This window comes from Uloborus diversus, unplaced genomic scaffold (assembly GCF_026930045.1).
Source record: "Uloborus diversus isolate 005 unplaced genomic scaffold, Udiv.v.3.1 scaffold_883, whole genome shotgun sequence".
NCBI lineage: Eukaryota > Metazoa > Arthropoda > Arachnida > Araneae > Uloboridae > Uloborus > Uloborus diversus.
The window spans coordinates 66772-77993 of record NW_026559103.1 but is presented as its reverse complement, the minus strand read 5'-3'; the positions used below and the strand labels follow the sequence as shown (position 1 = coordinate 77993).

General features: G+C 33.6%; 2 non-coding genes across 2 annotated transcripts; one reads left to right on the top strand and one right to left on the bottom strand.

The window, feature by feature from the left end:
- Positions 1-9922: 9922 nt before the first annotated feature.
- Trnaa-ugc (transfer RNA alanine (anticodon UGC)) lies at positions 9923-9994 on the bottom strand. Its single transcript has one exon. It is a non-coding gene; the product is annotated as a tRNA-Ala (tRNA).
- A 428-nt stretch (positions 9995-10422) lies between these two features.
- Positions 10423-10495, top strand: Trnav-aac (transfer RNA valine (anticodon AAC)). The gene has a single exon. It is a non-coding gene; the product is annotated as a tRNA-Val (tRNA).
- Positions 10496-11222: the final 727 nt, after the last annotated feature.

The window sequence follows — 11222 nt, the reverse complement described above, 5'->3', positions numbered from 1 at the left end:
TGAGTGTCATCGCCATGGGGGGGGGGGGGGCACCACTGCATTATAAACACCTTGCGTTTAAACATTTTATAAACGTTTTAACATGGCTGCCACAGCGTTAACAATCGCTTTAAAACGTTTACTCGAAAAAAAGCAGAAGCAATTATTTGATTCAATAACCTTATAGAATGACAGGGGTGACACATTTGAGAAGCAATTATTTGATTCTAAAACCTAATAGAATGACAGGGGTGTCCGTCCGTCCCTGTGAGCAATGGCGAGCTTTTTATGACAATCCCCCCTCCCCCAAGAAACGATAATCCGAAAAAGGGCTAAGACTACATTACATTTTTAACTACACGGTTTGTACCATACCGGTCAAGGGCGCCCATATGCAAAATTTTAAGGGGGGGAGGGGCTCAGATATTTTCCCCATGGTTTAATAGGATATTTTCCCCATAGAAACCGATTTAAGTACAAATTAGAGTTATTAAAATTTGACTTTTAATAACTTATTGATTAATTGCTGGAGAAGAAATGATTTTACATTTTTGCAAAAAAAAAGTACTAAAAGCAAGGATGTCCTAATTTCAAAGAAGAGGGAGGGGGCTTGAGCCCCCACTTGCTCCCCCCCCTATATGGAAGCCCTTGATTCCGGTTTAATATATTTTTAAGTTTAACAACTCTCAATTTTAAACCTGCTAGTGTCGCACAACGACTGGGCCATATTATCATTATCCCTCACTTTTTAATAAAAATTGTACATACGTACGTATTTAATCTTAATAACTGTCAAGTTCAAAACATTATGGAAAGCGTTTCTCTATTCTTTGTTTCAAGATTTCACTACCGGATCACCCCAGGGGCGGATAAAGAAAACCACTTGAAGGGGGTGGGGGTCATGCTGAAGAAAGCCCTCCCCCATGAACGAAATTCTCGTTTTAAGTACGAAAAAATTCTGAAACTGTTTTGGGGGTCAATAAAAGGCCCCAAATCGGTCAGGAATAAGGCACATAATTGGGGATAAACGTTGAAAATTAATTTCATAAGCAATAAAACAAAATAGTAGTTCAAATATTTTCTTTGAAAAATAATTGATGTATTGAAAAGATGAGATACTGTCATCGTTTGCATTTTATGCATAAATTATTTGAACACAATGTGTACGGATACTATTCTCGAGAGTTCAGGGGGGGAGGGTCATGACACCCACGACCCTCCATTGTATCCGCCACTCACACAACACATGCCCCTCCATAAATCCGCTCATATGATAATTAACAATTTTCATTCTAAAAATTCGTTTGATTATTAAGGAATCTCTCAATTATCGAAAATTCGAAGCCAAACATTCAACTATTACCCCATTCGAATAAAGCAAGAGAAAAGCAATCATTCGATTTTAAAAATCATTCCAAATCTATCCATTCCAAGAGCAAAGGGCACCACCTATGAAGCTCTACCCCCAAGTGCACAACCCCCAAAAGAGACAAAATCCCCTGAAAATTACAATCCCGCATTTTACGTCAAAACTCCCCCCCCCCTTCCCCTCTTATTTGCACCCATAGGAATGAATTATGAATTACACGAGAAGTTAACCACTTGTTTTATTAAGAAATAATTAAGTACCTTTGTGCCGAGAAGTAACATGAAATAACAAACGTTTTGTATCCCAAATATACAGAGTACTGCAGAACGTGTTTTGGAGTTTTAAGGTACCCTTTTTTCAACAAAATAGTAAGCTTTTACATATAAGGGGCCATTCCTTTGTTACATATGGATGATTTTGGCCATTTTTGACCCCTTCCCCCCATGTAAGGGTACGTAAGGTTTTTCAAACCCCTCCCCCTATTCTTACGTAAGATTCCATTTCGTTTTTCGAAATAATGAAATAACTTATCTAATATCACTGGAATCGAAATTTAATTCACTATTATTAAATTAAACCTTTTTGTGTGAAGAAATATTTACTAAAAAGTTGGAATCTAGACTGAATGTGTTTTCGACATTTTTTTGTATATGATGCGATAGTAGTTAAAAATAAAACATGCCATACAATAGTGCAATTCTTTTATTATGTTTTACATTATTAATTCTTCGTAAAACAAATAAAAAACAGTCATCCTAATACGTTTTTATTTTCCAGACGCAAATGAAACATCGGCTTGGAAAATACTGCGTAAAGGCCAATTCACATGGCGACCGAACCGTCCGTCCGTTCCGATATTTTTGCTGCCAAACTGGTTTTCGGAATCCGTTGCCATGACAGCACGCCGAATTTCTCGGCTCCCGTCACGTTCTGGCGATGCTGGATTTTGACGGCCGTCCGATTCGGGGAGCGAATGTGATAGCCAATCAAAGGAGAGACGCCGTTTTTACTTTTGCGGGAATATTTCTCGTTTTGTTTACTGCTAGTTTCGTACAAAATTTGTGGTTATTTTTCAAAAGACAGTTGATGTTTTTCAAAATGAGAATGCCTAGAAGTTATATGAGGGTTAGTGCTCAATTATCTTTATTTTGCGTGGAATGCTTAATTAGATATAATTACGTGAAAATTTAGTTTTGCAATTTGTTTTTTCGTTAAAAAATAATTCTACAGCTCATAGTAACTTGCAAAACCAGCTTCTAACGCTAAACATTGGCAGTGGGACCATTAACGAAACCCATTATTATTATTATTATTTTTAAATTAATCAGTAGAAGTTTTTGAATCTTTGTTTGAATAGTCATTGTTTCGAAATGTGATGAAGCAAATCATATTTTAACCAAGAAAAAAAAATCATACGAGTTAAATCTTTTATGGTTACGCGTTAAAATGTTTTCAGATCCTAATGAAATTAAACTGTCTTAAACATTTGCTGGACTTTTCAAACTTTTGAATAAATAGGCTTTGCCACGAACTTATTCATGAATATAATATGTTCTATTTTGTCAGAAATATCCTGACATTTTCAAAAATTGTCACTTTTTTGGATTTCTGGATAAATATAATAATCGAATTCTTTTGTAGCTTTTGTCATTTTAAGAGTATGCTTTAGCTCACTTCCCAGTAAAAATTTAGTTACGCAACATATTTAAGAATCCAACAACAAATTGAAGAAGTCAAAGTTTTTTATCGATCATCCTGAATCGTAAAAAGAGGAAATTTGTACCCAAATTTATCTCAATATAAATATTTTAAGAACACTGTTTGTAAATTTAAGAAATAAATAGTAATTCAAGTGAAAATCCATGTTAAAATATAGAGAAAACTCCTTTATTTAAAGAACAGAGTTTATATATTTCAGGGTTTTTTTTTTGCTATTTTTAACAACATTTTTTCAGTTCTTAAGAGCATTTTTATAGATTTTTTAGGCCATCAAAGTCCGGACCTAATCATATAACGCTCAGTTATTACTAAACGATTGAAATATTAGACCAAAAATTTTTTAAAATGTTTAAAGAGACGAAGAGTGCTCTAGCTTGTACTTATATGAAATATCAACACCTATTGTAGTAGCATCGAATCGAAGTTTCATCTGTTGCATGCCTAGATTAATTTCAAACTAAATAGATTTTTTTATGTATAGTTGTCATTAAATTTTTACTTTTTTGCGAAAACTTCAACCAGCAAGTTTTTTCAAAATATTTGAACATTTAATCTTTTTCTCATATATTCTATTGAAGATCGGGGGGGGGGAGGAGTGGAATGTTGTACAGATGCCTTTTTTTTATGTACAATTCTCATTCAATTTTTAATTTTTTGCTAAAACTTCAACCAACAAGTTTTTCAGAAAAAAGAAAGGATAATAATAATAATAATATTTCTCTCTTAAATTCTATTAAATATAAGAGGGTGGGGGAGGTGTGTAGACACGTTTTTGACAGAGATGTTGTAGACAGGAATTTGATAAATTTTCTGTTACACTACTTGCTTACCCTTATCATTCGGCCATTTTAATTTCTACTGCCCCAAATCCTTTTAAACGTTCAGAGTGATCCTACTAACCGCTCGCTTGACGTTCGTGACAAACAATAATGTATTTTTAAAAGGCTTATTGCAATCACAGCAACATCGCTTATAACTTCTTGTTAATTTTATTTTGATTAGAAGAGCGACAAAAGAACGGCATTAGATCCGCGCTCTTCACCCCTAGCGGGTGAACACCTTCACGTGGCTATCGGACGGAGCTAGTATGAATGTTGCAGTATTTTCACACCTATCCGTCACGTCCGATAAATCGGAACGGGCGGACGGATCGGTCGCCATGTGAATCGGCCTTAAGAATGCGTTTGAACCCCTTCCCCCCCAAGTATGTAGACATTTTTCCAACCCCATCCCCTCGGGACCCTTACGTAATTAATGAATGGTCCGTAAAGACATCCAGTAATGTCCTTACATCCACAATCTCACTATTTTGCGTTGGAAAAAGGGTTCCTTGAAACCCCGAAACATGTGTCTGCAGTGATCTGTATATTTGGGCTCTAAAACGTTTGTTATTGCCTATTACACTTGTATCATTACCCAATCGTATAGTCGAAGGTGAACGTAAGGGGGACGACATCCCCTCAGGTTTTCAACTTAAGTATTCCCCCTTTTTACCTGAACTATACTTTTAAGGCATCTCAAGTTAGAACCTTATAAGCGCCTCCAACCTTTACTTCCACCACCGGGACACACAACACATGTCTCCCGCAGACCCGTCCATGTGTTCATTCATTAACACCTTTCGCTCAAAACATATCATTAGACTACCAAGGCATCCCAAACAATCATTTGATAATCAAGCATTCAACAGTATACATTCAATTATAACACTATTCGAATGAAACATTCGAAAGGCAATTATTTGATTGTAATACCATTTAGATCGCAAGGGTTTCTATTCCTCAAGTGTGCTGGCACACTTTTTAAAATTAGGGATCCTCTCTCCCCCCTCCAGAAGGACACTCAATAAAAAAGACTAACGTCCATTAGGAATTTCAATGGCGCAGTCTGCGCAATGACCCACCTCCCCTGTGGGCTCCTCAGAGCAGCCCGTCTTTCTGGGGGAAGGGTTAAAAGGTTTCAATGCAAATTGTTTCGGAAGACAGAAAAAAACCATGCTCATTCTTCATAAGTAAAATCATTAACTCTTCAAAGCCAGCCCTTTGAACCCCAAATGACGGATCCACCCCTGCAACGAAAACATTTCAGAAGCAGGGGTGCCCACCCGCCCTGAGATCAAGCCCCCCCCCCACCCTCAATATTGCAAAGACCTCCCCCCCCAAAAAATGAGAAAAATACCCCTTAAAACACCCCTCTAAAAATGTCAATGTCTGCGCCATGACCCCCCCCCCCCCCTCCATAGGTGGGCACCTTTGTCAGAAGTCAACTATATTCATTCGATTATGAAATCGATCGAAGAATACACTGCTCGAGTGATTGACATCTCGAGAACTCAATATCTCGAGAACTCAAGATCTCGAGAACTCAATGTCTCGAGAACTCAACATCTCGAGAACTCAACATCTCGAGAAGTTCAAAGCGAGAACTCGAGCAGTTGATCGCTCGAGCACTCGAAAAGTGACAATCGAGAACTCGAGCAGTTGATCGCTCGAGTTCTCAGAAAGTGATAATCGAGAACTCGAGCAGTTCATCGCTCGAGAACTCGAGATACGATAATCGAGAACTCGTGGTAATCGAGTTCTCGAATGATCTTGAATAATCGAGTGATTCGATTATGAGAACTCGATTATGCCCATCACTAGCTTATTGTTTATAGTTAACCGTTCTAACATAGTGATGTATGGCTTTTTTTATCACGTGTACTAATATATGGTGTTCATTGCTTGTCACGTCAGCGGTCTCACGGATTTTCCCCAAAATTGTTTATTGTTAGCAATACGAAATAATTAATAAGTAACCGGGATGAAAATTCAATGATGTAACTAACTGCTACAGCAGATAAACTAAATGTCTTTATCTTCTCAATAAAATAACTGCGTAGACGTCAAAGAAAAAAAAAAGCTTTGAAAAGAAATCTCTCTGTGTGTTTCATGCCATGACTCATTACGTGAAAATATTTCGTTGGTGTTATTTCAAAAACCGAATGCAGTGTCTAGACGCGTTTATTTTTTCTCTCTCTCTCTCTCATTTCTGTTTCCAATGCTTTTCATTATGTAGGATGCTAAAAATTTGTTTTGATTTTTAATGTCAAAAAAGTTTCTATTTAACAAAGAAAAAAAAAAGTGCTTTTTTAGATTACTTATGTCCAAATAGGATATTCAAATGTCGAACTATGTAATACGTATCAATATGTTACTCTTGATTAAAATATTTTGAACGTTTATGAAACGCCTGCATTTTATGAAACGATTTGATTTTTCCGTGATTGTAATATAATTGGATATTTTTGGCTGTGCTTGTAAATTATCCATAAATGCCTACACTCTTATTTTTTAGTATCATGCTATAGTAAATGTCAATATCATTTAAAACTACTAAGCAATCCAAGGGTTTTTATGAGAGTTAGAACTCAGAGGAATTGAAGTCATGAACACTTCTATATTATGTTGGAAAGTCTGAAATGTGATCAAATGCCTTAAATGACAAGTTTTAATCCAAAATGAATTCAATGTGAAAAAAGTACCAAGACTTTGTCTATCATAAACCCAAACAATAAATAGAACACAATAATATTCAAAAACGCACACAATCGGGGGGAGGGGAAAGAGGATCTACTGCAGAAATTAGTGAGGGTGGGTGCCATTTTTCTCTCCGAAGGTTCCTTCTCTTCCCCCGCGCTGCCTGTCTTTTGAAAGGTGCCCATTTTTCGCCCTAGTAAGAGGTGCTATTCCGGCTCCGTATTGGGTGTCGCAGGTGAACAAACGTTTCACCCCTGAAAGGCGCCAAACCGGGGCCATCGTGAATTCAGTCGGTTTCCCTCTTTCTACCGGGCCTGCTTCAAGATTTAATTGCGCAATCCACGTGATCCCATACTTTTAAGCGCTTCATCCCTTCTCTTCAAACTTACAATTCGATATGGAGCACGAAAGTCTTAAAACTTCAGTATCTTCAGTTGATTTTGACATATACACAGCAAACAATAGTTCTCATACATATTTCATTGAAAAAAAGGTCAGAAAGCAATATAAATAGTGCAATGGTATTTTTGATTATCATTCATTTAAGTATTTAACATATGTGCTTTTTATGTTTTGAATTGTAATTATTCTTTTAAATTTTAATTGAGTGCGACAAAAATGCTGTAAGTTCAGATTACTGCCGTCAAAACTTAAATAAAGAAAACAGATTATTCATTACATTTTTGAAATTTGTGAGATACAATAATCTGAAAATAAATCTTTTGGTAGTTGATCAGTTTAAATTTGGTGTTTAAAATGACCAACTTCGAAAATTCTCAGACCTTTTAAAATTTATTAACATTTTAGAAGTAATATCCTGATTTTACAAAATTTCGTCTTTTTGCTTATGATTATGTTAATCTTATTTGGTCGAAATAATCTGAAAATTTCAACCAGAACGTTCAAGAATAGAGTAAAATTCAGTGAGAAATTTTTTTTTTCAAATAATACATAACACATTTCGAGAGTACACACTTTATTTACAAACATAAAAAATAGCATAAAACAGCTTTAAAATTGAAAAATTCAGTGATAATCTGTTACTAACGATGTGACAAAACTAATAAGCACAAAAGTTACTAATGTACCCATAAGCTACAAACTAAGGGTTTGTGTTCTCAAGTTTTCAAAAATTTGAATATTAAAAAACAATAACAATGATCGTAAAAATGTAAGTTCAGAGGAATTTGAACATAATTCCCCAACACATTTATTAATTGCAATAATGGTTGTTTATGTGAATTCCAGCCAAGTTTCATATGAAATCTGAGATATAACTGCCTCTTTAACTATTTTATGGAAAAAAAAAATTCACGAGAAATTAGAAATGTAATCACATGAGGTTTCTAATTAACCAATTCAAATCCTTAATATGACACTTGAGACAGTCACTATGATACTTGAAAGTTGTTAAGAATGAAATTCGTATTTTTGTCTTTAAAGTACTTTTAAGTTTTTAATAGCAAACACTTGGATGAAATTATTTGCGATACACAGTACATTGTTTGAAAAATTATGCTGTGTAAACCTGTTGGCTTATTATGATTATATATTTAATAAATATATAACCATTGTATATGTTCATATTTCATAGTAAACTCAGAAAAATTAGAAAACGCATTTTGATCAGTTTAAAATATTTGATATCTATTAGGACTTTATTTTTATGAATATATTTCAAAATCACCCCCTATCGATTTCGTACATTCAACACAGTACTTTAAAATTATTGAAACTGAAAAGGTCTATTTAAACATACTTGTGCTTTAATGTATACTATTTACACATCGTGTCACACAGGTACCTTTTTTAAAATCTTTCCGCATAAAATTAGTTGAAATAAATTCAATTAGACTCATCTTTAAAAATGACCTAAATCTTACATTTTCAAACATATTAACCTTTAGAACTGTCAATTTTTATTGTTAACTTTCTTTCCTGTCAACGAAAATTAACTAAATCACAACATTAATTTGATTAACAAATGATAATAATCAGAATTCTGAACGATTTTTAGTACATGTAAATGTAGTCACTTTTTTGTGATTCAGACTAAACTTAAATTGCTCTTTTATTAACAGGCAGATACCCTCACACGTTTTTTACGAAATATAGAATAAATAAATTAAATAATACTATAAAAAGAAAAATATTACTTACTCAATTTTTAAGGCATTATCTCCTGTTAGAATTTTGAATTTTCTAATTCTCATCCAAGTCTGCATGTCTGTAACGGACAGCAAACTCGACTCGAACTAAATGCTCTTTGTAAGCAAACGCCGTTCTGTCGATAGCCGCTGGCCGTAGGGTTGGGGACCATGGGATTACTTGGATGACTCATCCCAGGAATTCGCTCGCTTGAAGCAGGCCCGGTAGAAAGAGGGAAACCGACTGACTTCACGATGGCCCCGGCCAAACGCAACCTGTAGTTTTAACAGTGTAGAGGTTTAAAAATTGCATTTTATGCAAATTTTATCATTTTACAAATAATAATTCTTTAATAAAAGAAGTAAACAGATTTAAAAATTAAATTTCTTATATGGAAGTTTCTCGTCATACTTCATTATACTGCATACAACTTTAGAAGGCTGAACGATGAACCCATTTGTACGAGTGTGACATTTTCATGCATATATTTGCACTTCATTCCAGAAACTTTAAACGTAGGCTTTCAATTTTTATTTAATACGTATTTGAATGCAAGGAACCAATATTTATATTAATATAAAGTATCAACTTTTTGAAGACATTATTTAAAATATATATATATATATATATATATATATATATATATATATATATATATATATATATATATATATATATATATATATATATTGTATGTGTTGCTGGTGTGGCATAAAAGCACGACCGAAATGCTTTCCAAAACAAAAGCAAATAAAACAACACAATAGAGAGAATGTATCATAAAAAAGAGAGCATAGGAAATGTAACACTTGTACATGAAAATTTAAAGGGTCGAATACGAACTCTAGACAATTTGATTTGTTTCCTGAAAGAGCTTAGAGTCTTGGACACTCATACTAGCAAAGAGTTTGTAATACATAACTGCCTTCTTTGTAACCGTCTATAGCTGTTTCTACAAAACAACAGAAACTGCTGAGCAAAAACCGAAATTAAAAAGAATGGATGAAAAGGAAAAAAAAAATGAACTGACTATCATTAAAATTGAGTTATTATTTGCCCCATCTGCAAGCTAAATTTCAAAAAATATTTTTTTTTTAACTAAAAGTAAAATTCTTACGCTTTTCCATTCCGAAAAAAAATCTTACAAGAAAAAATTTCGATCCATCAGTTTAAAAAAAATAACTATAATTGGAGGCGCGGGGGATAGAACCCCGGGCCTTTCACATGCAAAGCGAACGCTCTACCACTGAGCTACGCCCCCTTCGAGACTCAATATATCGCGTGTGAGTTACGCTGACACAAAAACAAATCTCGTTTATTTTCATTTTTCCTTTCTACATTTTCGTTCAAAACTTTTAATTTTGATCACTAATTCCTTTTCTTTTTTTTTTGTCATCTAAAAGTAATTTATTATAATAATAAAATGTTATTGAAATTGTACTAAATTAAGAATTGATTAAAAAAAATTCCGACATCACGAAAGGATTTAGAAAAATCAGTATTTTAATATTAATTTAAGTTTTACCATTAATTTCATGATGAAGTGCGCACAGAGTTGTATCGAGCAACTCGAAAACAAAATGCAATTAACCCTTCCTCTCCATTGCCTCTCAAAAAAAAGAAAACTATGATAACATAACGGCGAACGACTTAAATATGGTGACATTTTTAAACATTTTTCCACGGCACGTATCTGTGGTGTAGTGGTTATCACATCCGCCTAACACGCGGAAGGTCCCAGGTTCGATCCCTGGCAGATACAGTGATTTATTTTTTGACCGAATTCACCCCTTAGCAAATACAGTTACCAGTAAGTCCCCCATCTTTTTTTGCTGTGTTTCCGAAACATATTTTGGAAAACTGAGTGATTCTATGAGGTATTTTTTGAAGAAAAAGAATATTTTATAAAATTTATTAAATGCATGTTAACTTCTCCGATACTTTATTCTTTACGTATTAACAGCTGAGTCATTTCCCGTTGCCGGCGTTTTCATATTTAAAAATTTGTAATGAAAAGTAAAAAATATATCATTGCTTTGTTAAGGTGTGAATAGTTTTAAATATTTCTTAGCAATACGTTTAAAGAAATTTACTTATTGCATATTTATTTATTTACTTTTTGCTCTTAATTGTATTCCACCTAAACTAACATTAAAAAAATAATACATATATATTAATATTGATTAGTTTCTGAATAAGAAATCCATATTTATTAACAGCAACTGGAAAACGTACGCATTAACATTACATTGTTTTTATGATACTAAATATGTAATACATTATAATGTTAATATAATGTTAATAATAATATTAATAATTAATAATATTTATTAACATTAGTTATTTTTTTCCACTTTAACAAAAATTACCGCTGTGAATAAAGTATTACAATGATTGTAAATTAAGTAAACTTCCATCATGCCTTTTTTAATTTTTAAAATTTTGAACTTAACAGCAAATCAGTTTTCTGCAAGATAGTGAATTTAAAT